Raw genomic sequence first — 22,385 nt, forward strand, 5'->3', positions numbered from 1 at the left:
TATGGTTTTTCCAGTATCATGTATGGATGTGAAAGTTGAACCATAAAGAAGGCTGAGCGCTGAAGAATTGACTTTTGAACTGTGGTCTTGAAGAAGACTCTTGAGAGTCCCTCGGACTGCAATGAGATCCAACCAGTCAATCCTAAAGGAAATCAGTCCTTAATATTCATCGGAAGGACTGATGTTGAAGCTAAAGCTCCAATACTTTGGCCACCTGATGCAAAGAACTGACTCATTGGAAAAAGACCCTGATGCTGGGAAAGATTGAGGGCAGGAGGAGAAGGGGACAATAGAGGATGAGATGGTTGGATGGCATCATCAACTCGATGGACATAAGTTTGAGCACACTCCAGGAGTTGGTGATGGACAGGGAAGCCTGGTGTGCTGCAATCCATGGGTTCATAAAGAGTTGGACATGACTCAGCAACTGAACTGAGATGAGTCACCAAGTCATATTTGACTCTTTGTGACTCCATGGACTGTAGCTCCTCTGTCCATACGATTCTTTGGGCAAGAATACTGGAGTGAGTTGCCATTCCCTTCTCCAGGGAATCTTTCTGATCCAGGGAGTTTCTTCCAGTCACAGATCTTAGCTATTCAACTTCTCTCTGTGTCATTAGTTATTTGATGCCTCAAAAGTATACTTTATGTTTAATTTATCTTTTCTAACTGTTCCCAATGAGTAGGTTTGTACAAAAGAACTCAGTCATTGCTTTATGAGAGAATTAAAAAAATATATATTTTTGTACTGTACAAACACTAAATTTGCAATGAACACACCCATGATTCCAAAGTAAATTCTGTAATTCAAGAGAAATATTTAATATCAATTATGTGGCTACTTCTTTATTGAAATAAACGTGGTGAGTTCAATGCCAACTGGATTTATTCTTTTCCAAACATTTTCCAAAGCATATATGCAGATGATGATGAATAGAGTAATTGAGAGGAAAAGCACTATAAAAATATTTTCAGATGTTAATGTATTTTCAGGGAGGGATTATGCAAAATCACTGAAATACTTTATATTTTGTGACTGTGCCATGGAATTTTAAAGAAAGAAATATGCATTAAAAATTTCATTTCTACTTAATTTTTTCCACTATAAAAGCAAGATAAAATTCTTGTCAAGTATATATATGCTGCTGCTATGTCACTTCAGTCGTGTCCGACTCTGTACGACCCCACAGATGGTAGCCCACCAGGCTCCTCTGTCCCTGGGATTCACCAGGCAAGAATACTGGAGTGGGTTGCTATTTCCTTTTCCATAGATCATGCTTTATACTTATTTTGATATATCTAGAGGCAAACGTCAAGTGTCCTATTATAGTGAGGCAAGTTTGATAACCTGCTTAAAGTGATGTCAGCCAGATCTCTCTATTGTAAAAAAATATATTTCTTTGTTATTAAGAAATTTGTGGGAGGATATGAGATTTATGGGTATAGTCTTTTCTAACAGGATTATAAGGGCTTCCCCACTGGCTCAGCAGTAAAGCATCCGCCTGCAATGTAGGAGACTCGAGTTTGATCCCTGGGTTGGGAAGATCCCCTGGAGGAGGCACGGCCACTCACTCCACTATTCTTGCCTGGAGAATCCCATGGACAGAGGAGCCTGGCATGCTATGGTCCATGGGGTCACAAAGAGTCGGATGTGACTAAAGTGGCTTAGCATGCATGAACACCAGGATTATAAGCAATGATTTTTGTGACAACTGGTGGTCCTTGCTGAATGAATGTATAAACTGTGGATTATAAAATGATGATTTTCTAAGCCTATCATTCTTTCTCTTGGCTGGCATTTGCTAAAAAGATTCTTTTTTTTGAGAATCACAGAAGAGTTCTATCTTCCTTGACACCGTGAGTAGCACTGGCTCCAGGTGACCCTGGCACATCCTCAGTCCTGTATTCCACAAAATAGTCCATCAGTAGTTCAGCTACCCTTTCGATAATAATCCTTCCAATCTTCCTTTTTATTTAAGTTGATCAGTCAATTTTTAAAGTTGGCACCAATTTTCAAAACCACTAGCAGTGTTTGAAAATACAGTTTCTCTGTACAATATTATGTTTCTTTGTTAAATACTAAACCCACCATAAAATAATTATATCTACCTATACAAATATTTTCACCTACTGGAAATACAAGCTTAAATTGTGAGAAGATTAAAATGTTTCTGTTTCTATTTAAACATTTTATCAATTTTCTAAAGAAGTAAATTCTTCTTGGACGATTCCACAAATATTCACTGAGCATGTTAGGTAGGGATTGGAGCCTTAGTAATGACAGAGAAAGGCATGGTTTGTATCTTTGTAGCTTTCAATCCAGTGGAAGAGACAAACTAAACAAGAAATTACATTATAAAGAACTTGTGTTTCAAAGAATCTCAGGTACTTTGATGCTTTTTCAATTACTTTACATCAGAAGCTCCCAGCAGAAAGCTTTCATACAACTGTGCCATGACTGCCACCTGGCTGGCAACAGCTGCAAGATGTTATCAATTATATGATAACGCCTCATTTCAGTAATGTAAAAATATGAATTCCACCTTGAAATTCACTGGGAAAGACACAGAAATGGTCAGGAAGGTGGATGTCCACAGTGGAAGTCTTTTCCGAAGGAAGTAGTGTCTAGTCTGAGATGTGAAGGATGAGTGGAAAGTTGTGAAGAAAGTGGGAAAGAGGGTTCCAGGCAGGAGTCACTTTCCATGACATTTTCCTCATCTTTGAATTTGGGAGTTTAGGGGGATTAGGATATATGTATTATTTTAGTTCTTTATTTTGTGTTGGCAGCAATTTTTTGAAAGGAAATTCTATCTGGAATCCTAATACGTAACACATATAAAGGGGTAGTTGCTTTTATCAAGAGGGTGGGGGTGGAGTTGAGGTCTCTTCATTTCCGTCCACTTCTCCCCTTGAGGGGGGGTCCCAGGAATGTAGTTTGAAAGCCATTGGACTAGATGATACCAAGATGTCTCCTACTCGTAATACTTTATAATTCAATGTGACAAGCTCATCTGGGCACTATCCAAAGCTCAACTCAGCTTCAGAAATTGATATAACTGGTAAGTGACAACGGCTAGCAGATACCCTGAGTCCAACGTTTGCACTTTTAACTTCATATTATACTGACTCCAATAGTATTACTGGTGTTTCTGTGATATGTAAAATGGGGATAACACTATATTCTAAGGCCATTGAACACAAGAGTTTCATCTGTTTGTGCGTTAGTGGTGTTTGGGTATGCCCATAAAAACATTGTGCATCACTGCATAACAAACTGCCCCCGAATTCTGTGGCTTTGGACAATACTAATTTTATTTATTACACGAGTTTGGGGATTTAGGCAAGTTTTGACTCACATGGTGCAGACTGCACTTGGGATCTTCCTTGATGGTCTCTCCTCTTTTATCTAACGGCTGAGGGTGCCAAGAGTGAATGTTCTGAGAGAGAGAAAGTGGAAGCTTTCAACCACTTAAGGCCTGGGCCCGGAGACTAACACAGCATCACTCAATCTCTTAAGGCCTGGGCCCGGAGACTAACACAGCATCATTGTCGCCATATGCTACTTGTCTTACTCATTCACAGAACCAGCCACATTCAAGGGATGGTAATTCAAGGTATATAAGGATGGTATATTCAAGGGGTATAATCCTTTGGTGAGCAGAGTACCAGAGAGTTTGAAGCCATCTTTAATCTGTCAGAGACTCAGCTGAGGAATAAGTCCATCAGCACACAGGCAGCAAAACACAGATGGACTGCAGTCTGGATTTATATTTCCCCCCTTTGCCTTCAGGGGTGTGGAAATTACAGTATGCTAGAGGATTTACGAGGCAATTCACTTAGGCAACCAAGTGTGAAGTTAGTTCTTTATCTTGGGGAAGGAAAGGCTCAATATAGGACTGCCACGGCCTGTTTAAGGAAATCAGCAGTATCAGGAAAAGTGGGGGACCAATTTGAATAAGGTAACTATGGCAAGGGCAGAAGAAGATATTGCTCAGATGGAAAAGGTTTAAAGTTAAATGTTCTTCTACTGCGGCTCAAGAAATGACTTCACTGTCAAATATGGAGCTCTTGAGATAGAGGAAAGGTACACTATCTTTAAGTGTCTTCTTTAAGAGATGGGACCCTGGTAACCTATGAGAAAAGATGACTGGTTATGTAAATACTCATGATTAGCACGGGAAGAAAGGAGAGGGTAGGAAGAATGTAAAGTGGAAGAAGGTCAAGCAGAACAAATGAGATGATAACAGCTATTAAACGAGTGGAGAGAAACTACCTGGAGCTTGAAAGGAAGAGGAAAAATAGTGGGTTTCATTTCAGGAATTAATTCAAACAAGTTGTGGATTTTGGAAAGTATATGGGGAAACGTGAATGTAGAATTGGGCGTAATGTAGGAAGAAAATCAGAAGCGAGCTCTTGTAGTCAAAGGGAAACAGTGGAACGTGGCTTTGTGAATAGAAGAGACCAGGAAGACGGGGAAGAAGTATAGAAGAGCTCCAGATGGAAAGACTAAGACAAATGATGCCAGGAGACCCAAGGCAGGCAGAGCAAAACCCTCGGAGTAGGAACACGAAGTAGGAACAATCGGAGGAAGTGGAAGAATCTGACAGCTGAGGTGAACGGGAGTGCTAAAGAGAAGACTGCAATTATTGTATGACAGCGCCACTCTGGTTGTCTTTATCATTGTGGTTACTGCTATTGTTGTTATTTCTTTGTAATTTCCTAGAGGAGTTAGGAAACCATTTCAGGAAACCATTTCAAACCTAGAGGAGTTTGAAACCATTTCCAATGGTTTCTTCTTATTAAACTCTAATCTTTTTTTTTTTTTAACTCTAATCTTATTTTCAGCCAGTAACAGTAATGCCTATTCTATTGAGAAGGGTGAGGCAAGTGATATGAATTCCACCAACTTTCGTCAAGTTTACATCAAATTGTCAGTGTATCTAGTAATCTTCTTTTCTTTTTTTATAACTTTAAAATGTCCCTTCTTTTTCAAGGTATCTTGGTGCCACTCCCTCTGATCTGCTGTGGGAGCTCTTTAATTATCCATTTTTTCCCCACGTAGGCAACACCTTCCTTCTTTCTGGGGAGAAGCATTTTCCTGTCTCTCCTGGGCTGAAATGCCTTTATTTTCTATAACCATGAACTATACATTTTTATTTATTTCATTTCACTAATAGCTTCTTGTAAAAGAAAGCCTATATCTTTTCAATCCACTGGTGAAATATTTAGTTTTTAAATGGGAAAGAAAAAGTGTACCATTTCCAAAGATAAAAAGTCATGCAGAAGAAGAACTGCAGTCTACTCTTCCACCCTACTACATCTCAGCCAAAGACGAAGACAGTGGAGCCAGGTCCCAACGATTCTTGGTGGGTGAAGGAGGTGAGAAGAAGGATTTTGTCAGAGTAGATACACTCCATCTGCAGTCTATTCTGAAGAAAGAGAACAAGGTAGACAGGAGAGTCATAATCCCGAGGATGAAGACCACACTAAACCTAATTCCATGGAAAATGAGAAATGCATAGAAAGTAACACACATACTCCTAGGTGGCTCCGTGGTGAAAGATCCGCCTGCCAATGCAGGAGATGCAGGAGACGTGAATTTGATCCCTGGGTAGGAACGATCCCCTGGAGAAGAAATAGCAACCCACTCCAGTATTCTTGCCTGGAAAATTCCATGGACAGAGGAGCCTGGTGTGCTATAGTGCATGAGGTTGCAAAGAGTCGGACATGACTGAGCATGCAAGTATGCAACTCACATACACACGCCTGGGAAAGAGACAGAAGGACATGTGTGACTGTGTGGATGTCTTTGAGTGTTTGTGGTGTTTTATAAGTGATAGAGAATATTTTTAGAATTTTGACAGTTTGAAAGATAAGTTATAAATATATACCATAAGTAAGTGTTCATCTTAAGCCACATGGCCAAATCTGCAAGACTAGTGCATTACTTTACTTCCTTCAGATCAACTTAAACCATACCCTGGTTTCTCCTTTCTGAGACCTGGCTGAGAAATGAGGTGTCAGTCCTGCTCTTGACTCTCTCCTTTCTCTAGAACAAGGCAGAGATTCAGAGGTTTCTGCAGTACTTAGCAAACAAAAGCTGGGTCTCAGATCTCTAGTCTATTGTGGTTGCTACTGATATCCTTATGACCCAAGCACCCATGAACGCTTGCATGCAGCAATTTTACTCTTTGGTGCCATTTGTTGAACAAACCTCCTGTCTGGCCTTGCTATGTGCCCTGGACCTTTGCCAGGGAGCAGGACGTAGATTTTCCAGAACTCTCCCTCCTTCCCCAAACTGCTTCCCCCACCAAAATCCATGTCACACCTCCAATGCAAACACAGATGAACACATACACACACGCCCTCAAAGGGACTCCAGGAGAACTAGTGTGGTATATCCGCTGGGTGTAGACTTTCACAAAAGACTGCCCTCCAGCCACCCTACAAATGTCCCTGTGGAGTCAGGTTTGGGTTTGAGGAGAGGTAAGAACTATAATCTGGACCCTGTTTACTTCTGAAGCAGAGTAAAAGCAGAGCATGCATGCGTGGGCAATGACACAGATGTGAAGGTGCAGCTCTCCACTGCCTAACTCCTATCTGACAGACACATATCCAACCTCTGGGATCTCAGCAGGCCCTGAAAATGGAAGTATCCACCAGCTTGGAGGGTCCCTGCCTTCTACGTTTCCAGCCACATCAGCACCCAGAAACAAGAAGTTACCATCAAAGGCAATTCTTCAGCCTCTCTGGCAAACCAGTTCAGAAATGTGGGTTCCAGGCCTTGGAATGGTTGTTCTGCCAGCACATAGACTCTCCTTATCTGAGTTTCCCATTTAATTCTGCTTAGGGAGGTCTGTGGACAGCCCTGGCAGCAGCCACCACATTGAGGGAAGGATATTGGAGAGAGCCTGTCTACCTTCTTGGAAAGAAAGAAGGGAAAACACAGAAGGAAAAAACACATTAATCCACCAATAACTTCTGCCAGACATATGTAAATATCTTCTATTATGTAGGGGGAGAAAATTAAAGTGTGTATGTAAAAATGTTCAGATAAATGGATTGCTGCCCTCGGACACGTTTGATTTCTGTTTTTCAAATTATAGCTTCCAAATATACTGAGTAAGGTTTATGACAAACACATAACTTCCATTTAGACAGTTGGATTTGTAGCAGTTTATTTTAATTGTCTATTTTAGGAATTCATTTCTTGCATAATGAATAAGATAATGTTTTATTTTGAGCCTGAGTGTTGCTCATTGAAAGAGAAATATTGTCAAAACCATAATTAACTGGCAAGTAATTAACTAGAATTATATACTGGGATATTGGCTACAATAATTGCTCAATTAATATCATGCTTTCTTTGAAAACATCACTTTGATTGATGAGATTTCTGAAGCACCTTTACTCGGAACATTTAGGAAAATAATCAATAGAGATCAGTTGCCAAACTCTAATATTTATATACAGGCTAAGCAATTATTTCTAATTCCTCTTATAAGTAACATAATTCTCTTCATTTATTATACAGCAACACAGTCTTTCATAGGAAATTATGGCTTACTGTACCCACCATTCTCAGTAAGGGGTAGATTTTGAGTTTTCCCTTAGTGGCATGGAATGGACTTATATTGAAGAATTCATGTTTCTCCAGTTTCCCCTGCAACTAATTTCACATATCTGTAGTTGGCTGACTGTCCATCAGAGTGATGTCCCAGAAAGCCCCTCCACTATAAGAGGGACCAGAACACAGCAATCTGCTGGGCTAATGGAAGTTAATTCTCATCTACCCCCACTAAGGCCAGAGTAGAAAGAATGGAAACAGGCAATGTGTGAAAAGATTTCTTAAATGTGATGAAATACACAAATTTAGAGATTTTGATAACCACAACAAATTCTAATCATACTTGTATAAGCCTTGGTAGAATGACAGAAGTCTAAAAGTAAAGAGAAGATTTTAAAAATAAAGAGATCAGATGCAATTAAAAAAAAAAGACAATTAGACTAACAGCAAACTTCTTAGCAACAATAACAGATCCAGAATGTGGTGGGGATATTTATTTAAACTGTTGAGGCAAAATAAACATTAATCTAGAACTATAACCTATGCTAAATTTTTAAGAACAAAAATAAAGACATTTTCAGACATAAAGAATAAAAAAAAATTGCAACCACTTGGTGTTCACTAAAGGAAAACTTGGGCTTCCTTGGTGGTTAAGACAGTAAAGAATCTGCCTGCAATGCAGCAGACCCAGGTTCAATCCCTGGGCTGGGAAGAAGCCCTGGAGGAAGGCATGGCAACCCACTCTAGTACTCTTGCCTGGAGAATCCCATGGACAGAGGAGCCTGGTGGGCTACAGTCCGACCCATGGGGTCACAAAGAGTCGGACACGACTGAGTGACTAAGCATACCACAACAGCAAAGGAAAACTTAGGAAACGTGCTTGAGGATAGTGTTTCTTTTAAGGAGTGAGAAAAATGTTCTAAAACTGATTGTGGTGGTGGCTGCAAAACTCTGAATATCCAAAAAAAAACCCATTGTATTGTACATTTGTGTGCAAGCTACGTTGCTTCAGTTGTGTCTGACTCTGCGTCCCCATGGACTGTAGCCCACCAGGCTCCTCCGTCCAAGGGATTCTCCAGGCAAGAATACTGGAGTGGGTTGCTTTGCCCTCCTCCAGGGAATCTTCCCAACCCAGGGATTGAACCCCTGTCTGTTTATGTCTCCTGCATTGGCTGGTGGGCTCTTTACCACTAGTACCCCCTGAGAAGTCCAGGTTCACTTAATTGTGTACAAATGGCTGAATTGCATGATACGTGTAGAGGGTTGAATGCGGTCCCATTTCTTGTCTCCTATCCCAAATTCATGTCTACCTGGAACCTGATAATGTGACCTTATTTGGAAGTAGGGTATTTGCAGATGCAATTAGATAAAGTTCTCAAGATGAATGGAGTCAGAGAATGAATTATGCTTCCAAAAGCCAAGGAATACTGGAAGCTATCAGAAGTTGGAAGAGGAAAAAATTGGTTTTTGCCCTAAAGCCTCTGGAGGAAGCAAAGACCTGTCAACACCTTGATTTCAGACTGCTAGCCTCTGTATTGAGAGGATAAATTTATATTGATTTAAGTGGTAATTTGTTATGGCAACCCCAGGAAATTAATACAGTATGTGAATTATATGGCATTAAAGCTGATACACATGGTGCTCTTGAAGAAGAAAGTAAAATTTCCAAGATTTATGAGAGGCAAGAAGGACTGATGAGCAAGGAAATTGGGAAATTTAGAGGTAAATCTGGAAAAAATGATTTGGTTGTAAAAATACTAATATTTGAGTTGGATCATTAAATCAAGATAGAACATAAATATGGAGCAAAATTACCATGTATAAAGAAGGAGAGATAGTAGGAATTAAAGGTAAAATATTTGTGCTTGGGAGGAGGTTTGAAATAGTGAGAGATTTTAGATGTTAAACTAAGTTTGCATGTTGTAATCTTAAGGCTAACGATTGAGTATAAATAGTATATTCAACTTTTGAAACTATATAAAGAAAAAATTAAACTTACAAAAGAAGAAAGGGAGAAAAGAGGCTAAACTCGCAACTAGAAGACAGATGTTGTTAAGTTAAATTAAAAGAAAACAGGGTTTAAGATATGCTGTCACCAAGAAGTATCTAAAAAGAAAAACAGACATACACACAAAAGCAACCTACATGTCCATCATCAGATGAATGGATAAAGAAACTGTGGTACATATATACAATGGAATATTACTCATCCATGAAAAGGAATGCATTTGTCAGTTCTAATGAGGTGGATGAACCTAGGGCCTATTACACAGAATGAAGTAAGTCAGAAAGAGATAAACCAATACTCTATATTAATGCACATATATGAAATCTAGAAAGTTGGTCTGATGAAACTATCTGCAGGGCAGCAGTGGAGACACAAACATAGGGAACAGACTTGTGGACACAGTGGGGGAAGGAGAGGGAGGGACGAATTGAGAGAGTTAACACCGGCACACACACATTACCATTTGCAAAAGACAACCAGTGAGGATTTGCTGGGTGATGAAGGCAGCTCAGACCCGGGCCTCTGTGACAGTGCGGAGAAGTGGGACGGGATGAACGGTGAGAGCGAGGTGCAAGAGCGAGGGGACGTGTGTACACTTATGGCTGATTCACGTTGCTGTAAGTCGGAAACTAACGATAGCACAAAGCAGTCATTCTCCAGTTAAAAAAGTAAACCGATGTAAAATTTTAAGAAAAGTCAAAATGAAAAGACAGAAACAGTGATACGGTGACCACATTTTGATTTGCCCTCATCTCTCCGCTTTCGTGTCGTGTATGTTTGAAAATGTCCCTAATAAGAAGGCAAGTCAAGGAAAAAGGGTGTCTTGGAAGCAAGAGAGTCTGACATGACTTAGTGAGAAAACAACACAATCCTAATTATTCCTACAGTTCTTCCTTGTCATTGCTTTTTGGTATGCAACTGAATGAATATATGACAACTTCTTTAGCCGTTTACTTTTTATGGACGTGAGTTGTTTTTAGTACTTGGCTGTATGACTGTTATTATGAACATTTGGCACATGTCTCCTAAAGCACATGAGGGGACATACCTAGGAGTGGAATTGCTGAGTAACAGGATATGTGTGTGTTCAACCTTGTAGTTAATGCTGAATTATTTCCCAATTTGTTGACCAATTTATATTCTCAGCAGCGGAGTGTAAGAATTTTCATCGTTTTCATTTTAGTCATTTGATAAGTACACAGTGAGAACTCACTGTGACTTTAATTTGCAGTTCCTTGATTATTACTGAGGTTGAACCTGTTTTTTTCTGTTTGTTAGTCATTTGAAAGTCTTATTTTTAAAAATTTCTTGTTCAAGTTTCTTGTCCAGTTTTTCTATAGTCATCTCTCTTTCTTACTGGTTTGCAGAAATATTTAGCATATTCAGGATATGAGCTCTTGGTTAGAATTATGTATTTTCTGTCATTCAATAACTTGCATTTTCACTCTTTAATCGTATTTTGGATTAACAGAAGTTCTTCATTTTAATGTAGTCCAATTTATCACTTTTATCCTTTTTATTTATTCCCTTTTCATTATTTAACTAGCTTGGTCAACCAATATAATATTGAATAGAAGCAGGGACAGCAGGTATCTTTGTCTGGTATCAATCTCAAAAGGAAAGTACACTTTCAATTCTGTAGTAAGGAGTCCAGAAGTCATCACTCTGTCCTAATAAGTAAAAAACCAAACAAATTGAAAAATCAGCAACTCTTCTTAGACAAGTAAGAAAAGTGAAGTCACAAGGAAAGTGATTGCCTCCCAAGCTGAAAAGACAGATAGGAGGATACAGAGAATCACAGTATATTGGAACAGAAATTTCTGTTGGAAGCAGTGCTGTGGTAGGAAAACCTGAACTACAATTAATGAATTGCTGGAAGCTCAGTGTGGACAAAGTTGAGAATTAAAAACTCCAGGAGGTCCCACTAATAGAGGAGCCCCATTCTTTTGCAGTTTTACCTCCAGGTGCTCAAACAGATTTTCACAGTAAATATCAGAGAAATTTCCCCTCATGTTTCTAGCAGGAGGAAAGGAACAGAAACTTTCAATTTTGCAATGAACCTAAAAATGCTATAGGAAAAGGAAAACTTACATTATTTTATCACAGTGTACAAATGTTTTCTGTTTGAAATTAAAGTCATCATCTCTATTCTTACTTAGTACAGAGTTTTTTTAAAAAAAATAGGATTACATTTAGAATTTCATTAGTTATATATTTATTTTTATAATGATTGCAATTTTTGTATGATTTTTAAACTGTGGTTTTAAAGATAAGCTTCACTGAACTTAAAATTGTTGGCTGATAGCATTTTTCTTTGCTGCAGCCCTTTTAATGTTGTTCCAGTGTCTTCTGGCTTTCACAGTTTCTGAGAAGTCAGCTCTTAATCTTATTATTATTCTATATAGGTGTAATTTTTCAATGGTTGACTTTGAGATTTTTCTCTTTGTCTTTGACTTTCGGCAATCTGGCTACAACATGTCTAGGAGGGGATGTCTTTGTGGTTTTCTTGCTTGAGTTATTGAGTTTCTTAGATATGTAAAATTTTTCATCAATTTTGTTCAAAGTTTTCAGCCATTGTTTCTTCAAATATTTTTTCTGCCCTTTTTTCTCTCTCTTTTCCTGTGATTCCAGCTACTCATGCGTCACACTAATTTTTACTGTCCTGTTTGACCCTATGGTTCCATTTCCTCTTCTTTAGTCTCATTCTTTTTCTATTTTTCTAACCACAGTTGCAGTCCTTGAGTTCTCCTTGTTTCCTGCCATCTCCAGGCTGCTGTAGTGCCCATCCAGAGGTTTTATAACTTTAATATTTGTACCTTTCAGCTTGATAATTACCATTTAAATGTTATTTAAAAGTTTATTGAGATAGCCTATCTTCTTAATCATTGATACTGTATTTTCCTTTAGTTCTTTGAACATATTTATAGACATGATATAAATGTCATATAAATGTCTGTGGTGAAGCCTCCATAAATGCCTAAATACTTGGATCACGGCCAATGGAGACGTAGGAGAAATCCACAGAGGACTAGGTTAAAAAGGAGGGCAAAGAAACAAGAACAGGGCAAAAAAGCAAGGGAAGATGCCGAGGATACAAGTAATTTGTTTGCTTTGGAATCTACATTCTGACCTTGAGATTTCTGCTACTTGATCGTCCCAAAATTTGGAATGCATCCCTTTAAGAAGGGGATTAAATTCACATATCCAGCTCAGCATCACTCTATTTACAAGAATAGATTTCTCTCTGCTTTCTATCTGCTTTTCTGTGGTTTCCCCGCAACACATGAATAGTTTAGCTTTGAGTCAGGCATCTGGGAAGTTTAGTTTCTAAATTTGGGTCTGTTGTTTTCATGCTGTGAGTTCTAAACACTTAGTCCATCTAGTGCCTGTAGTTTTCTTGAGTTTATTTATGTTTTTAGATATTTATTAGTGAATTTAAATAATTTTATTTAAACATTTTCCCCATGTTTTATAATGTTATCTGTTGCAAGTCCATGAGACCACTCTTTCCTCTCTTTCCTCTGCCATTACTAGAAGTTAATCTTGAATTAACTTTGAATAGTCTCAGTTTTTTATAACCTAAAAATGTACTTTTCCACTCTATATTTGAAGAGTAATATTGCTGTGTATAAAATTTTACATTGTCAGTTATTTTTCTCTCAGTATATGAAAGATATTTTACTCTTTAAGCTTTAATTGTTTCTCTTGTGGAGTCAGATGTTAGCTTAAATTTCAAATACTGTTTCCCTCTTACCTGATATACTGCCTATTGCTATATTGTTTTATCTCTTTCCTTAGCAAATATTACTATCTAACCTACTGTATGTTTTCATTTTTTTATAAATCTTATTGGAGGCCTCTCTTTCACCTAAAATGTGGTCTATAGAAGCAGAATTTTTTCCTATTTTGTTCATTGCTTTACCCCCAAGAAAGTACAGGATGCCATATGATAAGTACTTGGTAAACATTTGTTGAAGGAATGATAGGAGAAGCTTTGTCTGTCCCTAAGGTGGGCTAACCATGAGTTGGAGTCTATTTAAGAGAAGTTTCTCTAAGTTCCTTAAGAAACTTAATACTGGTCAAGTATTATTTTTATTACGATTAAAATGTAAAATTAAAAAACAATGATCTATGGGAGCCGGTGACTATTATACTAGTAATTAATAAACAGTAAAGAAAGAGTTATTAAAGTTTAGCTTGTTTAAAAAAAAAAACTAAGGATTCTTAATAAAATAAAGGTTCCTGGAAAGTTCCTTTAGCAGAGATTCTAAGTCAGCTAGGAGGGAGAAATGCCCAGCCATGTGCATTTTACACTAACATCTCAAACTTAGGAAACTTTGGTATGAAGAATCACAGTTTGTTCCTTGAAGCATGGAGATGAGTCATTAGTAGCTAAGTTTGGTAAAACATTTCTTTCTCTGACTATTGTGATTACATGACCAGTGCATATCCTCTTCCAGCGTCCAGTTTCTAATCTTCACAATAATTTGCTGGAATTCCCAGGAAAAGGCCAACTTCTTTACTTTCTAGTTTTCTACTCTGTGAATTAATTATGGACTCACACCTACTATCTGATATTTACAAAGTGGTGAAAGTACATTCCTGGAGTGGAACTGAATACATTAAAATATCGGATAATAAATAGAGATTACATTGTGGAGAAGTTCATGGGGGCAGTACTTCATTCTTTTGGACTAGTAATATTAAAATGCTTACCATCTGTGTTCAATCAATATTTATTTCTTTCACATTTGAATGTAATTCCCAACTTGGAGACAAAGAGCTAAGAAATATATTCTAAATTTGATCAGAAAGAGAATTAACTACCTAACCTCATACCTCTTTCTCCACTGACCTATTTTCTTCAGGCTCCACTTCAGTAATCCACAAATCTGATACCCGAATACCAAGTATTAAAGTGCTGATTGCAAAGTTTTTTTTTTAGGGGTCAGGGAAGGGTTACAACATCCTGGGACTGGATTTTATTTTTTTCTAGACTTCCTGTGTGATATTATGCCCTTCCATAAGATTGCACTAAGTGTTCTAATAGAATAAAAGAGAGATTTCAGTCACTTTCTTTCATTGGTTTGTAGCTGCATTTCTAATAACAATTTTCCAACAGAGGTGCAGGTGCTCGTGTCAAGAAAGACCATTCTTACAACATCTTGAATTTAAGATACATGTAGGAGAAGAAGCTTTCTGCTTTCCACCCTGCCTGCCCTCTTGCTTTCAATTTTAAAACAAGTGAGGCTTCCCCTTGTCCCAAAACTGCTGAGAGTTCCTCTACTAATCTGTTGAATTGAAACATCTATTCTTTGAGGGTCTATGAGGATAGTGGCATAAATATGTGATAGTTATTGCTTTTAGACATACAGTACGTTTTCTTATGTGCTCCTCCCAACTTCATAAAATGTGTCCTTTCTTTATCCACCCCAATATTCATGAATAGGAATGAGACACAGACTTATCAATTAGGCGAACCTACTCCCCTGGCCATATAAATATGTTCAGAGTTGAGTTAAATGACATCAGCCAACCAAATTCTTTGGGATATTTCTATTGGGACAAAGGTAGAAAGTTCTTTCCCATTTTGTGATCCCTTTGCTAGAAGAATATAAATCTACGATTGCTAGCAACTACCCTCCTCATCATGTGGATGGAATCTGCCAACAGCAGAGAAAACGAGGCCCAGCCTCAGATGGAAGAGCCAATACCCAAATGAAAGGATTCTCATGACATGGTTCTGAATATGTTTATGCTTGATGCTCCTGCCAGGCTTTCACTTCCCAGTCAATAATTTCCTTTTCTTTTTTTTTTTTTAACCTTAAGCTAGCTCAATTGGGGTTTTGTTACTTATAAATGAAAATGTCCAGACTAAGCAATGACAACAAAAACAATAAACAGAAATGGAAATTTTTTTAAAAAATGAAAGTACTTAATAATCTCTTGAATTGTATAAATGAATTTTTTGGATACATCATAGACCTTGCCATTTTCATCTGTACCTTAGTTTTGTGTCAGAATTCCTTTACTCCTCATTGTATCCAACATTAATAATTTTCTATTTCAGTGAGGGAAACAGGAAACTTTTACAATATTAAGTTTAGGTAGATCTCAGAAAAATAGTCTTTGCAAAGTCTTTCATAATCTGGCTACACTGTTACCTTAAGCTTAGGAAGCCAGAAATAATGGAGATAAAAGAGTCTCTTTCCTGAGGGGAGAATTCCAGAGTAGCTGAACAGGTTTGTTCTCTTTGGGGGATCATGATTCCTGGCTCCACCTTTTTAACACTTTAAGGAGAATTTTACCTTTGCCATTGAAGATGTTATTTCAGTGCTTACAAATCAGATGGATTAAAGACAGGGTGTAGTTTATCATACATGCTGGGACACTTTTAATGAAAGGGGCCTCTGTTAAAAAATTAGACGTGGGACAATACATTCACACCAAGAACATGCTGGGGAAACAGGGGGTATATGGTCATTCTAGCCCCAAATAGTAGTTTTCAAACTGGCTTTGTGTCATATTTGCCTAGGAAAATAAAAGCAATAAAAATAAGCCAGATCTCCCTACCCAGAGATTTTTGATTGAATTATCTAGGGTGAACTCTGGGAATTTCACTTTAAAACAGTAATTCCTCTGCTGATTCTATTGTACAGCCAGATTTGAGAAATATAACATCTCTGGTTGAGTTTAACTATTTTAACTACAGTACATAAGTATGTAAATCTGAGACTCAAAAGGTTAGGACCTGGCCCCTCTTCTTCCATTAACTACTTAGGTGATCTTGAACAAATAATTTTCTGGGGTTTAGTGGCTTCATCTTGGAGAAGGAAATAGCAACCCACTCCAGTGTTCTTGCCTGGAGAATCCCAGGGATGAGGGCCTGGTGGGCTGCCATCTACGAGGTCGCACAGAGTTGGACACGACTGGAGCGACTTACCAGCAGCAGAGGCTTCATCTATTAAATGAGGGACTCACACTAGAAAAACTCTAAGACCCATTGAACTCTAGATTTCTGATCCTGTAAAAGAATTCTTCTTTCAAGGGATTCAAAACTCTCGAAATCAGAATCTACTTCCCCCAGTCTTGGATCACAATGGAACATTACTTGGAGGAAGGATAAATCAAGTTCATTTTTCAAAAGCCAAGGATTGGATTTGTGGTATAAATGAAGTGATAGAACATACCCGCGCATTTGTTCCAGTGCTGTTTGACAGCGATTAGCTGTTTTTATGCCAGCTGAGAGGATGAAAGGACAGCAGCCCTTGGAGAGATTATGTAATTTTTGCAATCTAATCTGACACAATATTCAACAACTAAAACGTCCAAGGATGGGGTTACTTTGCCCAGAAAGAATGTTTATCATTTTACATAACAGAGGCACTGCACTGGATGTCTTGTTAACACTAATTCTGAGTGTTCTGTCTACAAATGGAGACAAACTGAGGGATACGCAGCTTGTCTAGAACAGAAGGCATAGTTCAGGGTGTGAAATGGACTTTAAGTCATTTTATGACTCAGTTTCTCATTCCCTTTAAGAACAAGATCCTTTAAGGCCTTAACACCAGTACTGAATTACTTTAGAACCATAGTCCCATAAAGCCCCTCTCACCTGTCTGCTCCTTTGGCCCTGCCTGCGTGAACATGCCGGGTGTGTGCATGCCCAGCTCCTCCGTCGTGTGCCATTCTTGTGACCCACGGACTGTAGCTTGCTAGGCTCCTCTGTCCATGGATTTTCCAGGCAACAACACTGGAGTGAGTTGCCATTTCCTTCTTCAGGATATCTTCCCGACCCAGGGATCGAACCCATGACTCCTGAGTTTCCTGCATTGGCAGGTGGATTCTTTAGCACTGCACCACCTGGGAAGCCCAATGTACCAGGTAAGACATGTTAAATCTGCCCTTTTCCGCACCACTCTATGGAACTCTTTTTCAAACTCACTAGCAATGCTCCCTTTGCTTAAATATCCTTTTCCATTCTTCTATAGAATAATCCCTAAGAAATAAAAATGACGGGACCACTTCACTACTTAACATTTAACTCTGGAGTTAACCATACATAGCTTATTTGTCCAAACACATGTTTGAGTTCATACTGGACCTTTAAGTTTAGTATTGCTCCAAGATTTTTTAAAAAAATGTATCTCTGTATCAAGGCCTATAAGACCCCACAAAGTAATCCATGCTGCAAAACACTATTCTTCTAGTTCTAAAAACTTCAAAGAACCACCCCCTTTCCTGGCAATAGTATAAGCTGAGAATTAAGGGAAAACAATCAGACTTAACTAATGTGCATTACTCTATAAATAGGATAATCAAATCTATGCATTCTATTTAGCTATTTATGATACTTTGTTCTTTTTCCACATGTTCTCTATAAAAATTCTAAGTTTTCCTCTCATGTGCATTTCTCAGAACAAGCTGAGTTTGCATTTGGGGGTACTTAGTGCTTATTTCCCCACAAAGTGAAGCTATTAATGATGGTGAGCTGATCATCAGTTCCCCCAAAATCCACTTAATGCTTCTTGTAAAGTATAAACAGAACTATTAGTAAGTGTTGCATAAATGAAAAACTGAATAGAAGCTAGGCATGACTTCAAGACTTTCCATTACCATCCTGCATCCATCACTACAGCCTTGCTCACAGAAGGCCTCCTTGCTCTAGTATTGCCTATTTCTTCTCGAAGTGTTAGTCACTCAGTCATATCCAACTCTTTGTGATCCCATGGACAGTAACTCCTGTATCTATGGAACCCTCCAGGCAAGAATACTGGAGTGTGTGGCCATTTCCTGCTCCAGGGAATCTTCCTGACCCAGGGACCAAACCCAGGTCTCCTGCATAGCAGGCAGATTCTTTACCATTTGAGCCACTGGGGAAGCCTCTAGATTCTTCATACCTCTCAAACAAAATCATCTCTCTTTTTAAAAAACTTTTTAAATAAAAATTTTTGTGTGTGTGTGTCACCATTGAACTGTCTTTATGTAAATCCCTTCATGCCTACATCTGTTAAAATCATCTCTTTTCTGAAACTTTTTAAAAGTAATTTTATTTATTTACTTTTTGACTGTGCTGGGTCTTCATTGCTGCATGGGGTTTTCTCCGGTTGCAGTGAGTGGGAGCTACTCTCTCGTTGAAGTGCACGGGCTTCTCGTTGTTGAGGTGGTTTCTCTTGTTGTGAGCACAGGTTCTGGGTGCTCAGGCTTCAGTAGTTGAGGCTCTCGGGTTCTAGAGCACAGGCTCAATAGTTGTGGTGCAGGAGCCCAGCTGTTCTGTGACCTGTGGGATCCTACCGGACCAGGGGTCGAACCCACGTCTCCTGCATTGGCAAGTGGATTCTTCACCACTGAGCCGCCAGGGTAGCTCCTGAAACCCCTTTTAATCACGTTTTAGTATGAAAATAATCTGATTTATTTATTTATTTTCAATCGAGTTTCTTTCCCCCTTTTCCATTATGTTTTATCTCAGGATACTGAATATAGTTTCCTATGTTCTGTGATAGGACTTTGTTGCTTATCTATTCTTTATATAGGTTTGCATCTGCTAATCCCAAACCCCCAATCCTTTCCTTCTCTGCCCCTTGGTAACCACAAGGTTGTTCTCTATGTCTGTGAGTCTCTGTTTACAGATAAGTTCATTTGTGTCGTATTTTAGATTCCACATATAAGTGATGTCATATGGTATTTGTCTTTCTCTTTTCGACTTACTTTACTTAGTATGATAATCTCTAGGTACATCCATGTAGTTACAAATGACATTATTTCATCCTTTTGATGATTGAGTAATATTCCACTGTGTATATGTACCACATCTTCTTTATCCCCCTGGAGAAGGAAATGGCAACTCACTCCAGTTTTTTGCCATGGACGGAGGAGCCTGGGGGGCTACAGTCTATGGGGTCCCAAAGACTCAGACACAACTGAGCGATTTTCACATCCATATATTTGTCTATAAGCCATTTGAGTTCATCCTGTGGCTCAGCTGGTAAAGAATCTGCCTGCAATGTGGGAGACCTGGGTTCGATCTTTGGGTTGGGAAGATCCCCTGGAGAAGGGAAAGGCTACCCACTCCAGTATTCTGGACTGGAGAATCGCATGGACTATATAGTCCACGGGGTCACAAAAAGTCAGACACGACTGAGCAACTTCCACTTTCACTTCTTTATCCATTCATCTAAGGACATTTACGTTGTTTCCATGTCTTGGCTATTGTGAATAGTGCTGCTGCAAACACAGGGGTGCCTATATCCTTTTTGAATCTGACTATTATCCATATGTATGCCTAGAAGTGGGATTGCTGGATCATACTGAACTGTTTTATTTTTTTGGAAATTTCATACTCTTCTCCATGGTGGCTGCATCAATTATACTCCCACCAGTAGTGAAAGAGAGCTCTCTTTTCTCCACACACTTTCCAGCACTGTTATTTATAGACTTTCTAATATTAATTTACATTGACACTATGACTGGTGTGAGCTGGTACTTCATTGTATTTTTGCTTTGTATTTTTCTAATAATTAGCAATGTTGAGCTTTTTGATGTACCTGTTGGCCATCTATATGTTTTTGGAGAAATTTCTATTTACATCTTCTGCCCATTATTTGACTGGGTCTTGGTTTTTGTTATTGAGCTCTATGAGCTTAATTTTGGAAATTAAGCTATTGTCAGTTGTATCATTTGCAAATATTTTCTCCCAGACTTGTCTTTTCATTTTGCTTCTGGTTTCCTTTGCTGTGCAAACCTTGTAAGTTCGGTTAGCTTCCATTTGTTTATTTTTGCTTTTGTTTCTATTGCCTTGGCAGACTAATCTAAGAAAATGCTGTTACAATTTACATTAGAGAATATCTTGCCTATGTTCTCTTCTAGGAGTTTTATGGTGCCACGTTTTATATTTAACTCTAAACCATTTCGAGTTTAATTTTGTGTATGGTGTGAGGGTGAGCTCTGACTTCATTTATTTTCATGTGACTGTCCAACCTTCTCAACACCATTTGCTGAAGAGACTGTCTCTTTTCCATTGTATATTCTTGTCTCCTTTATCGAAGCTTGATGGTAGGTGTGTGGGTTTATTTCTGGGCTCTCTATTTTGTTCCATTGATCCATGACTGTTTTGTGCCAATTTCAAGCTGTTTTGATTACTGTACCTTAACAGTATTTTCTGAAGTCTGGGAGGGTTATGTTTCTTGTGTTATTCTTTTCCCCCAAGATTGTTTTTAGCAATTTTTGTTTTTTTTTATGGTTCATACAAATTTTAGGATTAGAAACTAATTTGATTTAAATATAAGACTCCAAGATTGTTTGTACTTTCAGTTCAGTTCAGTCACTCAGTCGTGTCCGACTCTTTGTGACTACATGAACTGCAGCACGCCAGGCCTCCCTGTCCATCACCAACTCCTGGAGTCCACCCAAAGCCATGTCCCTCGAGTTGGTGATGCCATCCAACCATCTCATCCTCTGTCGTCCCTTTCTCCTCCTGCCCCCAATCTTTCCCAGCATCAGGGTCTTTTCCAATGAGTCAGCTCAAGGAACATATATGTTAACCCAAAAATGTTCCTAGTAGTGGTGTTTTACACAGCTTGTCTAATTAAATCACCCAGTCCAGGCAGTGTGAGGGACTATATTTTGGTCAAGGGGCTAACCTACCTAGTGTCCTGCCTACATCTCTCTCTCCAGAGCTACCTTCCCTTTCATATCTTTTCTTCTTTCCTTTAAAATAGTAAATTATGGAACTTGTCTACATAGGTCATTTATCTGGAAGGCAAACATCTGGGCAATAGAATGAATTTTTCAAGTATTTTCAGATTTATTCATCATTTTCATTTTTTAAAATCCATGCAAGAAGAATGTTCTATTTGCTCTTAGGCATCAGTGCATTAGTACCAGGTAATGGTGTGATCCAGGAGGCCGAGAGCCTGGGGCAGCAGGCAGTGGGTGCTGAACCACAGCATGGGTGCTGTTGTTGCCAGACATGGGTGTGATCAGTAGATTATCACAGGGAGACAAAAGATACTCTCAGAGGCCATTTTATGAAATAAAGATGATTTATCACTGAGCAGGAGGTATCCAAGTTAGAGAAGCCAAAGGAAAAATTTGCTAAGCAAAGATGAGGAAGATCATATAGCTGGGTCTTTCCAAGTACTGCTGCGTCATTTTTTCCACAGTCTTATGTGTGCGCTGCATCTATATACATGTAGTTAGTGATTCTGACACATCGCATATGCACATCAACACAAACTTCCCCTAAAGTACACATTACATACAGCTTCAGTGATTGTGAGATTTTTTTGGTCAGTGCCACTTTTTTTAGGAGGTAAATATTCACTCTGAATTCTGATTTTTGTTGCAAAAATAAGTAAAATGCACTTGCTAAGGTTTTGTGAGTAACCACTTAGTTTTGTTTTGTTTTTCTAGAGGTGAACCTGGGATAATTTCAAGTGAAGCAAAACTATTCAAGAATCAACTCAAAGTAAGCCAGAAAGATAAAGACCATTACAGCATACTAACACATATATATGGAATTTAGAAAGATGGTAATGATAACCCTATATGCAAAACAGAAAAAGAGACTCAGATGTATAGAACAGACTTGTAGACTCTGTGGGAGAAGGCGAGGGTGGGATGTTTCAAGAGAACAGCATTGAAACATGTATATTATCTAGGGTGAAACAGATCACCAGCCCAGGTTGGATGCATGAGACAAGTGCTCGGGCCTGGTGCACTGGGAAGACCCAGAGGGATGGGGTGGAGAGGGAGGTGGGAGGGGGGACCGGGATGGGGAATACATGTAAATCCATGGCTAATTCATTTCAA

The 22,385-nt window shown here is 38.7% G+C and overlaps 1 pseudogene; it reads right to left on the bottom strand.

Moving 5' to 3' along the window:
• Positions 1–5,231: 5,231 nt before the first annotated feature.
• LOC110128606 (gamma-secretase subunit APH-1B pseudogene) overlaps positions 5,232–22,385 on the bottom strand; it is an 82,249-nt pseudogene continuing 65,095 nt past the window's right edge.

The sequence above is a fragment of the Odocoileus virginianus genome, chromosome 4 (assembly GCF_023699985.2).
Source record: "Odocoileus virginianus isolate 20LAN1187 ecotype Illinois chromosome 4, Ovbor_1.2, whole genome shotgun sequence".
Lineage (NCBI taxonomy): Eukaryota > Metazoa > Chordata > Mammalia > Artiodactyla > Cervidae > Odocoileus > Odocoileus virginianus.